At 40.9% G+C, this 15103-nt stretch overlaps 1 long non-coding RNA gene across 1 annotated transcript; it reads right to left on the bottom strand.

The window, feature by feature from the left end:
• Window positions 1–265: 265 nt before the first annotated feature.
• On the bottom strand, window positions 266–11097 carry LOC123377372. The gene is made up of 3 exons (XR_006582188.1): window positions 10963–11097; window positions 872–903; window positions 266–332 (listed from the first exon to the last, which is right to left on the bottom strand). It is a non-coding gene; the product is annotated as an uncharacterized LOC123377372 (long non-coding RNA).
• Between the last annotated feature and the right edge of the window lie 4006 nt (window positions 11098–15103).

The raw sequence follows: 15103 nt of genomic DNA, 5'->3' as shown, positions 1-15103 counted from the left end.
CTCCTGAAGCAGTGATGCTTCAATGCTGAATCACCTCCCCACCCCCTTAAGAACCACTTAAAATAAACCTTATTTTGGTTTCCTGGAATGAACAGTCAGTCTTTATTGTGCAGTAAATTAATTCTAGTAATGAACACCAATCCCAAATCTTTGCAGGTAATTAGCAGTTCAGATTACCCAGGAGCCTCAGTCAATTTCTTCTGAAGATGCAGGCAGATCAGATAAGCAAGTGCCATGATTTTAAAACACTATTTGTTTTAAAAACAGCATGTTGCAGGTGCAAGAAGTCTTCCAGAAAACATTTTCAGGGTATAATCCTTAGAGAATTTATCCTATAATAGCATAGTACAGTCAGTGAGAAACATAAGAGTGTTGTTTGCAAATAAACTGTTGTTGACTGTTTATTTTTACAGTTCTGGGAAATCCTTTAAAAAGTGCCTGGCAAATAAGTGATTTTTTTTAAAGGTAAAGGCATTTTATGTTGCCCTTTCCTTCTGGAGATTTTACTAAAATGAATATGGAAGAAAACTCTATTTAGCAACATTTTAATGTTAATTTGAAATACCATTGACAGGAACTTCCCCTCTTTGTATTCAGTGATTTTCCATTAAACTACCCAAACCAATAAAACAAATTGCTTGAAGAGCAAAAGTTCTATCTAAACTGAACAAGTACCAAAAGAATGGAAGCTGGAAAACAAAAAGTGATTCTTCTTATTACTCACTATAAAAGTATTAGGTCACTTATTTTTTTCCCAAGATGCCAGTTAGTTCTATGTAAATAGAATTATGAAATAACATGGAGAAGGATGGAAACGATCTGCATTAACCTATTTAACACAATCTTGTTGATGCTACTGTAACCCACATACCTTCTGGGTGTGGTGTTCTGTCCATCTAGTGGCTACGGGTGGGGAGAGAGAGAGAGAGAGATTGATTGATTGATTTTGAGGCTGCTCCACATCCTTAGCTATTAGCTCATGCAGTAGAGGCTCATGAACTGGTTCAATTTCACCCAATGACAACTGAGTGTCTGTCAGTGCTACACTATCATTTTTGCTATACTATGGGCAGTGTGTATACAGACAATACGCATCTGGCACTTTGCAAATAATATCTAACCTAAAGGCTAGTGAAAGTAATTGGAGTTTGAGAAAGTGTCCAGAAAAAAAGAACAAAAATGGTAGTTTTGAAAGACTGAAATTATTCTTGTTCAACTTAATCTAATTCAAAAGGGATACTGCTTGAGGGTCATATAACAACTACGATATTCTTTTTTTTTTTTTTTTGCACTATAATGGAAAACCCAGACTGGGCCATTTAATCAAGTAAAATGAACTAAAATGATTAGGGGTTTGGAACAGGTCCCATATGAGGAGAGATTAAAGAGGCTAGGACTTTTCACCTTGGAAAAGAGGAGACTAAGGGAAGATATGATAGAGGTATATAAAATCATGAATGATGTAGAGAAAGTGAATAAGGAAAAGTTATTTACTTGTTCCCATAATATAAGAACTAGGGGCTGCCAAATGAAATTAATGGGCAGCAGGTTTAAAAGAAATAAAAGAAAGTTCTTCCCACAGCGCACAGTCAACTTGTGGAACTCCTTGCCTGAGGAAGTTGTGAAGGGTAGGACTATAACAGGATTTAAAAGAGAACTGGATAAATTCATGGAGGTTAAGTCCATTAATGGCTATTATCCAGGATGGGTAAGGAATGGTGTTCCTAGCCTCTGTTTGTCAGAGGGTGGAGCTAGACGGCAGGAGAGAGATCACTTGATCATTACCTGTTAGGTGCCTCAGAGGGAGTGAACCTATCATTGGCCACTGTCAGAAGACAGGATACTGGGCTGGATTGACCTTTGGTCTGACCCAGTGTGGCCATTCTTATGTTCTTAAACATATGTTTCCTTAATCTCCTTAATTTGTCATGTGTAAGGGGGAAAAAAACAAAGTGATTCCAGGTGAGCTCCAGAGGATCTAGTATTTAATATACAGAAATAAGTTGCTACCATATTGAAGCCACCTAACTGTGCAAATATATAATGTCAATATTAAATATTCTGTCATCCTCTTGACCTTTAGCCTTCATGCAATAGTTGCAAACAGCAATACTTTGTGCAGTGTATGCAAATTGATAATTCATATAAACTGAACATATAATAATTGCAACAGTGCAACGTTTCTTCTAGTAGTAGTGCAGAGCTTAATTCCTGCATTTTTTTCTTAACTTATTTGCACAATTTTTCTAAAATGGATCGCTGTTGCAAATGTATTTTCTCTGCAAGTAATATAGTGACAGAGACATTTTAAAAAATACATGTCCACCCACATGGCCAATCAAGCAATAATTCTACTCTTTGGACAAACGTAGGTCTTGGTAACTTTGTTGCCTTGATCAGAATACTATAAATCAATCCCAGTAAATGGTGGTTTTGCTTAATAAACTAAAAAAAGCTGTGAACACAATAGCAGCACTGTTCTGTGTATTTGGTAACCTAAGGGATGTGAAGTTATATTAACATTATTAGGACAACTTCATTCTTTGACATCCAGATAAACAGTGCACATAATTCAAGGTGAACATGCCACTAATATATTTTAGCTATTATACAAATATCAATTACATCTATGATGCACTCACTGTATCAGCATACTGTATGGAACTGAAAAAAGCACCTAGTAGCTTAGGAATCACAACTGCACAGATTTTGCATACAAAGTTGGCTGCTCCAGATGCCTGATCCAAAGCCCATTGAAATCAACAAACAGACTCCCCATTTGCTTCAAAAAGGATTTGGATCAGGTCCCAGATGAAGTTAAAGGACTGGAATGTGATTTTTACTTGCATGCACAGTACACATTATAACACTCATATTAGTGAAAAATGTATTTCTTATCACTTGAAAATAAGCTAACCATATAATAAGTAGTGTGCCTAAAAGTGCTAGTATTTAGGGGAGGAGGACAAAGGGGGAATCTTGACCCACAATACTAAGTACATCCATTATATATTTTTTTCTACTGTATAAAATTACCCAACTGCTGACTGATTAATATTGGACTCTTCAACACTGTTGATGAAAAAGATACAGGAGCACTTGGATTTCTTTTTTATAAATTAGTTTTAAACTTATAGTTCTTCACCAATGCATCTAAAGTAGAAAGAGGCAAGACTCACAGATTTATCCACTGTGATGGTGATCCAGTTTAATGCCTGCTAATGTCAGTTTGTTCTCCATAGTTTATTCCGTGCTTTGTTTCAGTCCATTATTAATGGACAGAAGGAATGGAGCCATTGTTTCTTCCGGGAGATCATTTCACAGTATAATTGATCTCACCATTAGGATTCTTTCTAACTCATATTCATTCTAATTTTTTTCTGTCTGTGTCTTATCCTAATACTCCCGGCAATGTCCTACAGAGCAATTTACACAATTAATCTCCTTCCTTGATAATTAGACCCTTAATTACTCGTGAACTGCTATATCCCCTTAGTCATCAAAACAAAGGAGACTAGTCCAGACTTAGATCTCAGATGTATCATTGGAAAATGAGAGAAGCTTTACTGGTATCAATGGAGATACTCTTGATTTATACCACTAACTGGGACCACAATTGGGCCAATTTAGTTGTTTTAAAAGTTTCGATACAGTAAGTCCATCTCTTTCTATGCCTTTAGTCATTGGGGGGGGCAGGGTAATGAATTATCTTTAATTCTTACAAGATCAGTAACAATATATATGAAGATTGTAACTCAGAAATTACTATTAATCCATAAATACAGCCCAGATCAAAGGAATTACTGGACCTATTTTGAGTATAACTAAAAAAAGTGTTTACAGAACTTATTGTACCATCACTTCAATTGCTGAAGGGATCTTATTAATTACTACTACAACTTACCATGTAAGTATGTCTGTGAATTTTAGCACGTATCACATGTAACATACTGGGAAAAATTCTGCCCTCAAATGCACCCGTACAACCCAACAGCCTCAACTGCACAGGTGTAACTGAGGTCTGAATTTGGCACATTGTGTATTAGTTTCACACATTTTAGATTATGATAATTTGAGGCATCATTTCCATCCTTGGAAATATTAGGATTGTAACTGTTTTAGAAGCACAGAATTTATCCTTTGAATGATCTCGAGACAGTAATTGAATTAACATGCAATTTTATTGTAAAGGCTTGCTTTTAGTATACATTATAAAACTCTTATTATTGCAATTGCATTAATCAACATGTTATTAAAATATAGTGAATATATTAACTACTTATTCATAAATACCTTAATTACAGAGAAGCAGTAAAGTGTTTTCAAAGGGAATTCTCAATGTGGTTGCAGAATCAGGCCCCATATCTCTCAATGCCTGTTAACAGACACCAGTGGACAAAGACTCTACAATGCATCATATCTCTTAGTCTAATTAAAATTAATCCCTTTTGAGTATACCTTTTTTTCTGGCATACAGACAATTTCTAGTGTTACTGACATCTCAGGGAATTACCTGGGGCAGGAGCTTGGTCAGATAATAAAAGAAGTCACTGACTCTAAACTAAAACTGAAGACAAGCTAAAATATGTGTGAGGGTAGAATGGGGAAGGCAAAAGAGATGTTAACATTATACTAGGCAAAACGCTAGAAAATGTACTGACACACCAATCCTGCCTTTGCTTGTCTAATGGGCCTTTTTCATCTCTTGGGGAATTATGATGCCCTTACTCATTGAGTCGATGGTTCTGCACAGAGTCAGTGTCATGACCCACAGGTCTTGTACCCAGGCTCACAAGGTTCATGGGAGCCACCATCCTCTAACCCTTTGTGTATACTTTAGCAAACCAGTAAAGTGCCTGAAACCACTATGGCTTATTGTTAAAGGCAGCCTAGTCAGCAAGCTGTAAATTGGGTATTAAGCAGAATCAGCTTGACCAAGGCATGAGGGGAGGGGTTTTTGGGGTGCCACAGAAAGGGCAGCTTGACCCCGTGTCCTTCCTGATAAGAATTGTGTTAAAGTTGCTGATACATGCATTTTAAAAGAGCAGGATGTGCCCCAGGAATGTCTCAAGGCTGTAAACTCTGGAAAAACCCACACCTGGTTAATCAGTAATCAGAAGGAGGCTCTTGCTTGCCCATTGGAACTGCTTGATTAACAAGTTTTCTTTAAGGGATATATCATTCTATTACTAATGTATAAATAAGGGGACAAGTTTTGAGATAGTTGGACTTTTTTGGACTCTCCCTCTGGATACATCTTGTGGTCCCCACCGGCAGACGGAAAATTTGGCCACCGGAAGCCTGCTGCTGTTTCACTCGAGAGCCACACTCAGCTTTGGTAATTATCAAGGGTTGGAGGTGTTTTACTAATCTTGTTGCGGATGTGTGTAAGTGCTTGAGACTAAGTAAAGTTTAGCTTTAAGTGAAAGCACTCTTGTGTTGTCCTGTTTGTTCCAGCCATCTATCGGTCGGATGGCCGTGTCTCCTCTGATCTATTTCCTGACACCACCTCGCACAGAGTAAAAGTTACCGAGAGCTTTGGGTCGAAAGAACCCTGGGTAACACGGTCAGCTGGCAATAGCTTATCTGAGACCCAGATATCAGAACCCAGCCCCAATGTGAGGCTGCATTCATAAGCACCAACTGGCAGAGTCCCAGGACAGCTGTTTGGCCCCCTGGACCTACTTAAGCCAGCAGCAGAACCAAGTCTGAACAACTAGACTCCACCCTTGCTTCCTGCTACCTGCCCCAGCTCAATCTCCTGGCATTCCAAACTCCACTTTGGTTCCTGACATCTAACTTGTAGTATCTGACCTCCAGTTTGTTTCCTGCTTCTGACCTCCTGGTATCAGGACCCAGATGAGTCTTGACTCCTGTACCATGACTGCAAATGTGACTTCTAAGTATGCTCTCCCCCAACCCCCGACCTGGTTGGTCAGTCAGGCATGAAGAATAAGGATGGAAGAAACTAGCCCTAGGAGAATATAAAGCAGTCTTTATACAGGAAATAATCCATTGGGGTTATTTATGATTATTATTATGATAATTTACCCATGCCTGGACTGCAAGGGTAGACCCTTCATCTGTAATTCAGATTGTTTCCAATAATAAAATATCTGAATCAAAATTTATTTTTCCTCTCTTGTAAATTTCAGACTGAAGATTACACAATTACCTATGTTCCTCCAAATTGGTATCTCAATCTTGGGGCTGTATTCCTATTCTAATCTTTTCCATTATTGTTAGTTGTGTGAATTTTTGTTTAATGTTTTATCTTCTCTGAAATTGCTGTTTGTTTCCGTTCATATTAAATGAGCTTCAAAATTTAATAAATACTCCAGGCAAAAATTATGTCTAGTTGGATATTTATGTGACTTCTTTTGTTCTCCTAAGCTTTTCAGCCACAGTGTAGTATAGAATGAAACACAATCCTGGGTTCATGATCTGATTAAGATTCTAACCAATGGCCTCCCTTAGTTATACTGATAAGTTATTAAAAGATAGCTTTTGTGTATAATTTGGTGGATTTTTAAAAAAATGCATTTAGTGCTTCTTAGACCCTTCAGCTAGACTCCTCTCTGCCAGTCTTTTGTACGTCAATTGCACTTAGGGTGACCAAATAGCAAGTGTGAAAAATCAAGATGGGGTGGGGGGTAATAGGGACCTATAAGAAAAAGACCTTGTAGCGGGGTGGTTACCTGCTCCTGTCCTGATAGGGTAAAAAAAGCCCAGAAGAGGGCTGTGGCTGGGGCAAGAAGCCTGGGCTCATTAGGGAAGGTAGGCTCAGCTGTGGCCAAGCCTCAATCAGGCCCAGCTGGCCCCTATAAGAGGCAGTGAGCCAGAAGCCCAGTCAGTCTCCCTTTGCCTGTAGAGAGAGAAGGGCCTGGCTGCAAGGTGCTAAATAAGGAACCTAGACTGGAGCAGGGCTGGGCAAGGGCTAGAAGAGTTGGGAGCTCCAGCCTAGGAAAGCCCCAGGCTGCAGGCCTGGTAAGGCCTATTAGGTACTGGGTTGCAGGGGCAGCCCAGGGGTAGGCAAAGGCAGCAGGTCCAAACCCCTTTGCCTGTGATGAGTGGCTTACACTGCAGTCTGCCCTAGTGAATGGGGGTTAGATGGAGACTGGGCAGTAGCCCAGACTGAGGTGAAGTGGGAATAGTGGGTGGGGGTTCCCCTGGGAGGGGGAGACCCAGAACTGTATGGGGGCAGCACCCAGTTAAAGGGGCACCAGGGTCCTGGGAGGGACATGGGGGGCCAAGTGGAAGTGGGACACTGGCCTGAAAAGGAGCTAATTCCCGAGGATGACCAGCAGGAGGTGCTGCAGGGGTGAGTCTGCACCCTTACAGACCTGAATATCGGGACATCTGGTCACCCTACTTGCACCATCTGAAACTCAGGACTTAAGTCAGCCCAACTCAGAGGCAATGTGTAAGTAATTTATCAGGAAGTAGCTGTGATGTCTAAGACAGTCTACATTTGTGTAACATGAATGCTAAAAGGTGCTGATGGACATATATGCTATATTAGCTTAGACTTTGGAATTTGTCCCACCTCTAAAGACATATCACAGATATGCTTGTCTCTCTTTTGTAAGTGAAGTTTGGTTACTATAGGGCATGGAAAACTGCCATCTCAAATTTGTAGCCAGTAGGAAATGCAGAAGCATTGAACGGCAGTGTGTAGACAGGCACCACATGTCCTAGTTTTTCAAGACTGGGAACGAGCTTTGCTCATCTACTAATAAAAATCCTTTTAGCAGAACCAAGCACTCAGCAACTCCTTGACAGGAGAGATGCTATTCTTTTAGTGGCACCACTATTTTTCATCAAACAGTCTTGTTGACATAAGGAAAATGATGCTGGAGTCACTTGCAATGTTTCCTGCTATTTCACAGAAAATGCCATCAATCGGAATTACAATATGTTGTGCTGCAGCTGAGGCAAGACCTTTATGAAGTGTCAGCTCTGCACCAGAAGGATCTTTGGTTCCTAAGAAATAATCACACGTCAACTCTTGCACCAATACAAGCTCACAAAAGTCATATTGTGTCCCAATTTTGACCAGTCTTCAGGTGTCTATTTCTCCCACTCCAGATTTTAAGCAACATCATATTTTAAGAACATAAGAATGGCCATACTGGGTCAGACCAAAGGTCCATCCAGCCCAGTATCCTGTCTACCAACAGTGGCCAATGGCAGGTGCCCCAGAGGGAGTGAACCTAACAGGTAATGATCAAGTGATCTCTCTCCTGCCATCGATCACCACCCTCTGACAAACAGAGGCTAGGGACGCCATTCCTTACCCATCCTGGCTAATAGTCATTAATGGACTTAACCTCTATGAATTTATCCAGTTCTCTTTTAAACCCTGTTATAGTCCTAGCCTTCACAACCTCCTCAGGCAACAGAACTGGTAATCACCAAGTGATCCTTGTCGCCTATTCCCAGCTTCTGGCAAACAGAGACTAGGGACATGGTTGTGGTCCACCCTGGCTAATAGCCATTGATGGACCTATCCTCCATGAACTTATTGAGTTCTTTTTTGAACCCTGTTATAGTCTTGGCTTCACAACATCCTCTGGCAAGGAATTCCACAGGTTGACTGTGCGTTGTGTGAAGAAATACTTCCTTTTATTTGTTTTAAACCTGCTGCCTCTTAATTTCATTTGGTGACCCCTAGTTCTTGTGTTATGAGAAGGAGTAAATAACACTTCCTTATTTACTTTCTCCACACCAGTCATGATTTTATAGACCTTTATCATATGCCCCCTTAGTCATCTCTTTTCCAAGCTGAAAAGTCCCAGTCTTATTAATCTCTCCTCCTATGGCAGACTTTCCATACCCCTAATCATTTGTTTAGCTTTTCTGAACCTTTTCCAATTCCAATATATCTTTTTTTGAGTTGGGACGACACATTTACACACAGTATTCAAGATGTGTGCGTACCCTGGATTTATACAGGGGCAATATGATATTTTCTGTCTTTTTATCGATCCCTTTCGTAATGCTTCCAAACATTCTATTCACTTTTCTGACTGCTGCTGCATATTGAGTGGATGTTTTCAGAGAACTGTCCACAGTGACTCCAAAATCTCTTTCTTTAGGGGTAACAGCTAATTTAGACACTATCCTTTTTCTATGTATTGTTGGGATTATGTTTTCCAATGTGCATTACTTTGTATTTATCAACATTGAATTTCATCTGCCATTTTGTTGCCCAGTCACCCAGTTTTGAGAGATCCTATTCACAGTCTGTTTGGGACTTAACTATCTTGAGTAGTTTTTTGTATCAGCTGAAAATTTTGCAACCTCACTATTTACCCCTTATTCCAGATCATTTATGAATCTGTTGAATAGGACTGGTCCCAGTACAGACCCCTGGGGGACACCACTATTTACCTCTCTCTGTTCCGAAAACTGACCATTTATTCCTACCCTTTGTCTCCTTTTTTTTTTAACTAGTTACCAATCCATGAGAGGACTTATCTTATCCCATGACAGCTTGTCCATGTTTGTCACACTTGGATATACCAACTCTCTTTTAATACTCCTATCAAAGTCAATACTTTTGGACTAAGCTTAATACATGAGAACAGTACTTTAAATATGGTAAAAATCATTTGTGTGCACAAATGTAGCTGTTTAAGGTGTCTGCAAACTTGCAAGTTCTAGACTTCAATGGGTAAACTGAGTAAGGACAAGCGTTCTGTTCAGTACTTTTACCATATAATGATGAATAATAATCATAGTTAGCTCTTTCCATAGCACCTCTCAGCAGTAGATCTCAAAGTGCTTTACAAAGGCGTTAAGTAACATTATTCCAATTATACAGATGAGGAAATTGAGGCACAGAGTGTTGCTATGACCTTGCACAAGGTCATCTAGCAAGCCAGTGACAGAGACCTGACACTTATTAGTGCAATAGAAACATTTTCAATAGAGTCCAAACCTCAGGAAGCTCAATAATTCTTGGTCACAAACCTGGAACATTCTGAAGTTCTGGCAATGCAAAGCGATAAATACGTTTTAAGGCTGAAATTCATGTCCCCTTGTCATGGGTCTACCCTCACTTGAAACTGGGGGGTTTCAAGGTGAGGACCCGCATGCCACCATGTCAAAGGTCTCACCCCCACTCGGAACTGTTGGGCTCCAATGTGGGGACCTGACTTGGTTTCCCTTTAAACTACCATGTCCTGGTGTGCACCCTCACTTGAAACTGGGGGGTTTCAAAGTGAGGACCAGCATGTATTCCCCCACCCTAAAATCCTAGGGTAGGTCTCCTTGTCGCTGCCACCACTCAATCATGAAATGTGGATTGAGACACAGTCCTTCCCCAAAATCCTAGGGGATTCCAAGAGCCCCAAATCCATGGAGTTCTTACACCCAGGAGAAACAAACCATTCCCCTTCTCTTTCCCTGAGAATCCACCCAAGGAAAGCCCAAACAAGTCCTTAATAGAAAAGAAAAGAATTTATTAAGAGAACAAAAAGAAAATACAGAATCTCTATGAGCCCAAGCTGGACACTCATAGGGGATAACCTTATCAATCTCTGGCGAGAATTCCCCCTCCCCCTTTTCTCAGTAAAAGCAATATCAGCAAACAGGAATAAAGCATTTCCTTTAGCAAACACACAATTGCAAATATAGAAATCAAATCATAAGACTAATTCGCCTTTCTAATTAATACTCACTATTAATTAGTAGAAACTACTCCAGGAGAACTTGGAGACATGACTGTCCTCTGTTAGATCCAAAACCAGTTCTCGAGACAAACAAAGAAAACACAGACAAAAGCTTCCCTCCACAGAGATTTGAAAAAATCTTATCTCTGATTGGTCCTCTGGTCAGGTGGTCACCAGGTACTACGTGTTAACCCTTTACAGGTAAAACAGACCTTAACCCTTAACTATCTGTTTATGACACCCCTGCACAAAGTTTGAGTAAACAGGGTTAGTGTTAGACTCTTACCTGGGAATTGGGAGATAGTATCATCCCTCCAATCTGGAATTAGTCTGGATGCTTGCATGGTATATCTGTGGCTGTTACTGCAGCCTAGAAGCTGTAATAATGACCGTAGGCTGTTGAGCCATCTTTCTCCCTGTGTGGATTTGTGAGCTAGTAGACTAATATGCAAAGTCACCACCTGAGCTGATCTACTATGGTTCTATGCATAGTTGCCATGGAGATAAGGGTGTTGTGAAATCCCTTTGGCAAACATACCCTGTCTACACTCTGGATCGCCACACAGGGGACAGATGACATTCACTCTGTCTTAGCTACAGCTGGTAGAGAAAAGAAGCATTTTTTTTTGAAAAAATATTGGATGGAAAAAATGAGAATTTGAATGCATTATTTTATTAAATAATCCCTAAATTCAGTTCTAAGGTGCTCATAGCAGAGGGCCAGGATTTCACTCACCCTGCAATAGTTATAACTTACAATACATTATCCATATGAGACCTGAAGTCAGCTGAGTTTTATCTGGTTTGGGTTTTGCTAATCTCTGGGTTTACATTGTTTTGCTGGAAAATTCATTTTGGTAAACAGAACCGTTTGCAACTCTCTTGCTGCCTAGTCTAATAGAACAATGCTTAGGTAAATTTATCAGGGCAGACTGAATATTTCAAGTAACAGTCAAGGATCGTGACTTAAAAGCAGACTGGGAGGATCCAAGCATAAAATGACGACAAAGCACCTTTTTGCCCTTGTCCTGAGTGGAGAAGGGAGATAACACATGGCGAGCTACTGAGACAGAGCTAGGAATGCTAATCTCTGCTCTGTTGGCTCTTTGGCTCCTGGATCATGGGCTCTCAGCTCATTGACAGGAATGGGTGCAAAAAATATCAGGAATCTGAGTTCTTTGGTTTGATTTTTATGCTGTGACACAAATGTGGTGTTCAGTTCACCTAAAGCTTAAGGCAGGATCCTTGGCAGGATATGAGGCTATAGCTGGAGTGGACTTTGATTCAGAATTAGTAAGCAGCAGGCACCAGGGCACTCAGCTTTCTGCTTCCAGTCAGCCACTTGCTGCCAATGAAGAATCCTGGGAGGAGCAGTAGATTTCCATGGTATTCCATCCCCTAATTTCGAGGGTTATGTCATGATGAGCCCATAGAAAAAATGTGTGAGGAAGGGGCTGGGAACAGACCAGCTGAGGGTTCGCAGCATATGCTTTCAGCTCTCCAGGGATTAGGGTGGAGAGTATGCTTGTTACATATACTGAATCCGAAACCTTCTCAGTTTGCGTACATATGTTTTAACACAGTGGGAATCATTGCATTGATTATACCTGCTCTTGTCACTTGATTGCTGTCCTGTATAGGGAACTAACTGACTTACAAGCACTGTTGAATTCTAGTTTTATAATTTATAATATGTTAATAAATAGTGAGCATCTATCATTGAATGTGGGGTTGCTGAACGCATCAGGGATAACAGTTTACAGTTTACCTGAGAATGAGGTTGATATTTGTGGATTCTACTTCCTGCTCTGCAGAGACATGCAGTGAGTCTTGAGCACGTCACTTTTTTTTTCTTCTCTTAAAAATGGGGATTGTAATACCTACCTTGCTTGTGAGGGTTTCTTGGGTATTATAAGAGAAAGTAGTTAACATTTGTACACAGTAAGTGCTACTGGTATCTAAGCGATAAAGTAAGCATAGTTTCCTTACAGTACATGCAGAGATTTTTCACCTTTCCTTTTATCATATGGATATTAGGAAAAACTGCCTAACTGTCAGGGTAGTTAAGGACTGGAATAAATTTCCTTGGGAAGTTGTGGAATCTCCATCACTGGCGGTTTTTAATAGCAGATTAGACAAACACCTGTCAGGGATGGTCTAGATCAGGGCCAGGCAAACTTTTTGGACCGAGATCCACATCTGGGTATGGAAATTGTATGGTGGGCTGTGAATGCTCACGAAATTGGGGGTTGGGGTGTAGGAGGGGGTGAGGGCTCCGGCTCGGGGTGCAGGCTCTGGGGTGGGGTTGGGGATGAGGATTTCATGATGCAGGAGGGTGCTCTGGGCTGGGACTGAGGGATTCAGAGGGTGGGAGGGGGATCAGGGGTGATGCAGGGGGTTGGGGCACAGGAGGGGGTCAGTGGTGCAGGCTCCGGGCAGCGCTTACCTCAAGCAGCTCCCAGAAGCAGCGGCATGTTCTCCCTCTGGCTCCTACGTGGAGGCACAGCCAGGCAGCTCTGCTCGCTGCCCTGTCCACAGGTGCCTCTCCTGCAGCTCCCATTGGCTGTGGTTCCCAACCAATGGGAGTTGCAAGGGCAGCACTTGGGGTGGGGGCAGCATTGGAGCCAGAGGGGGGACATGCCACTGCTTCCAGGAGCTGTGTGGAGCGGGGCAAGCCTCTGACCCTGCTCCCCGGCTGGTGCACCAGAGCAGAGCAAGCTCTGGACTCTGCTCCCTGGCAGGAGCTCGAGGACCAAATTAAAACTTCTGGAGGGACAGATGCAGCCCCTGGGCTGTAGTTTGCCCACCCCTGGTCTAGATAATATTTAGTCCTGTCTTGAGTGCAGGGAACTGGACAAGAAGACCTCTCAAGGTCCCTTCCAGTCCTTTGATTCTATATCCTTGAATTAAATTCAGTTAAAGAGGATGAATAAACCAAACAGTATTAAAACAGGAAAGGTCCTTGACTCGCCCTCACCTCAGCATTGTGCCTTAAAAACTATCTTGTTTTCTTTTACATATTATTCATATCCTCTGTGGAAATCAAAACACGTACCAAATACTTGCCTGCTAGGACCTAGATGCTATTCAAGAGATATAAACACAGAATGTTCTAGTAAAAATATCCGCACATGTTGTTCACTTGGGCAAGGGTAAGAACTTTCAGTCCAGTTTCTGTGGGGGTGGGTGAAAGTAGAACACAATGTGATTTGACCAGTCACAGCAGATCTAGGGGTGGGAATCTGATTACTTTGATAGGTGAGTTGTCTTATAGTAATGGGATTTGCCCTTGTGCCAGACTTTTTTGATCTCTAAGATTCAAGTAGAGGCTAATTGACTTTAACATTTTGATTTGTGGTTTTTGAACACTACTTTGCAAATTGATGAAAAATAATAAAATGAATATTGTGGCCATAATGGTGCTTGGATAGCAAAGGCATGTACTTATACTCTGGATAGACAGAAAATCAGTTTTATTTTTTACTTGGGTTTTGTCCTCTCCTTTTCAAGCAACTTCCGTTTGCATGTGGGCTTGCTTTAAAAATAAGCTTTATATGTTCAGAAGTCTTGGCAAAAATTCAAAACATTGACCTAGAAATGTTTGTATCAAGTAGAACATTTGTTGACTGAGGACATTTGTTATTCTTGAGACTAGGTATCCCAAGCCCTTTTGACATTGTGTCTCTGGAAATGAGCACCATCATTCATCTCCTAGGCTTTTACAGAGATAGAAAATGTTACAAATTCATAACCACTCATACCACAGTTATAAACCTGCATGAGTTGTGCTAGTGACATTTTCACAAATTGGTATAATTCTATGCCAGAATAGGTTTCCGTGTTGCTTGCCTAGTTTTGTACTTAATTAAGGATAGAAATGGCAACAAAAGCTAATAATATGAGCGTACACTCCTGGGTCTGCTTTGAAAATCCCATTTATTTCTCCTTTTGTTCAAGAAGAAGTATGCATTATTACAATCCTTCTGACACTTCTGTGAAAACATGCCATTATATCTGTCTGCATTCCAGATACAGGGTACCTTGTATATCTTCAGAATCCACAGAGGGGCTTATTTTTTACTAGTCCTATCTTCAGAGACCAACCCTAAAGCTTTCCCCTGTCAACATTTGTCCTTCCAATGTGCAGATTATATGGCATTTAAAGTACAAAGATGGTTGGTTTAATTTGTTTCTTCAGCAGGGTATCTTTTTGACTCCTCACCTAAAGGACACCTTCCCCCCCCAGCTTTTTTTCCCTAGAACAAAGGAGGTGGCGTGTAAACTGTTATCCCTGCTGCATGTAGACGAGACTGCAGTTCTGTAATAGAAAAGCTTCATACGGTGTAATTATGACATATGTATTGGATGCTGTTATTGGTTTGAGCATGAATATATCCAATTACTGCATTCCAAATTGGTGCTAATTT

This window comes from Mauremys mutica, chromosome 9 (genome assembly GCF_020497125.1).
Source record: "Mauremys mutica isolate MM-2020 ecotype Southern chromosome 9, ASM2049712v1, whole genome shotgun sequence".
Lineage (NCBI taxonomy): Eukaryota > Metazoa > Chordata > Testudines > Geoemydidae > Mauremys > Mauremys mutica.
This window is presented reverse-complemented; position numbering and strand designations above follow the sequence as displayed.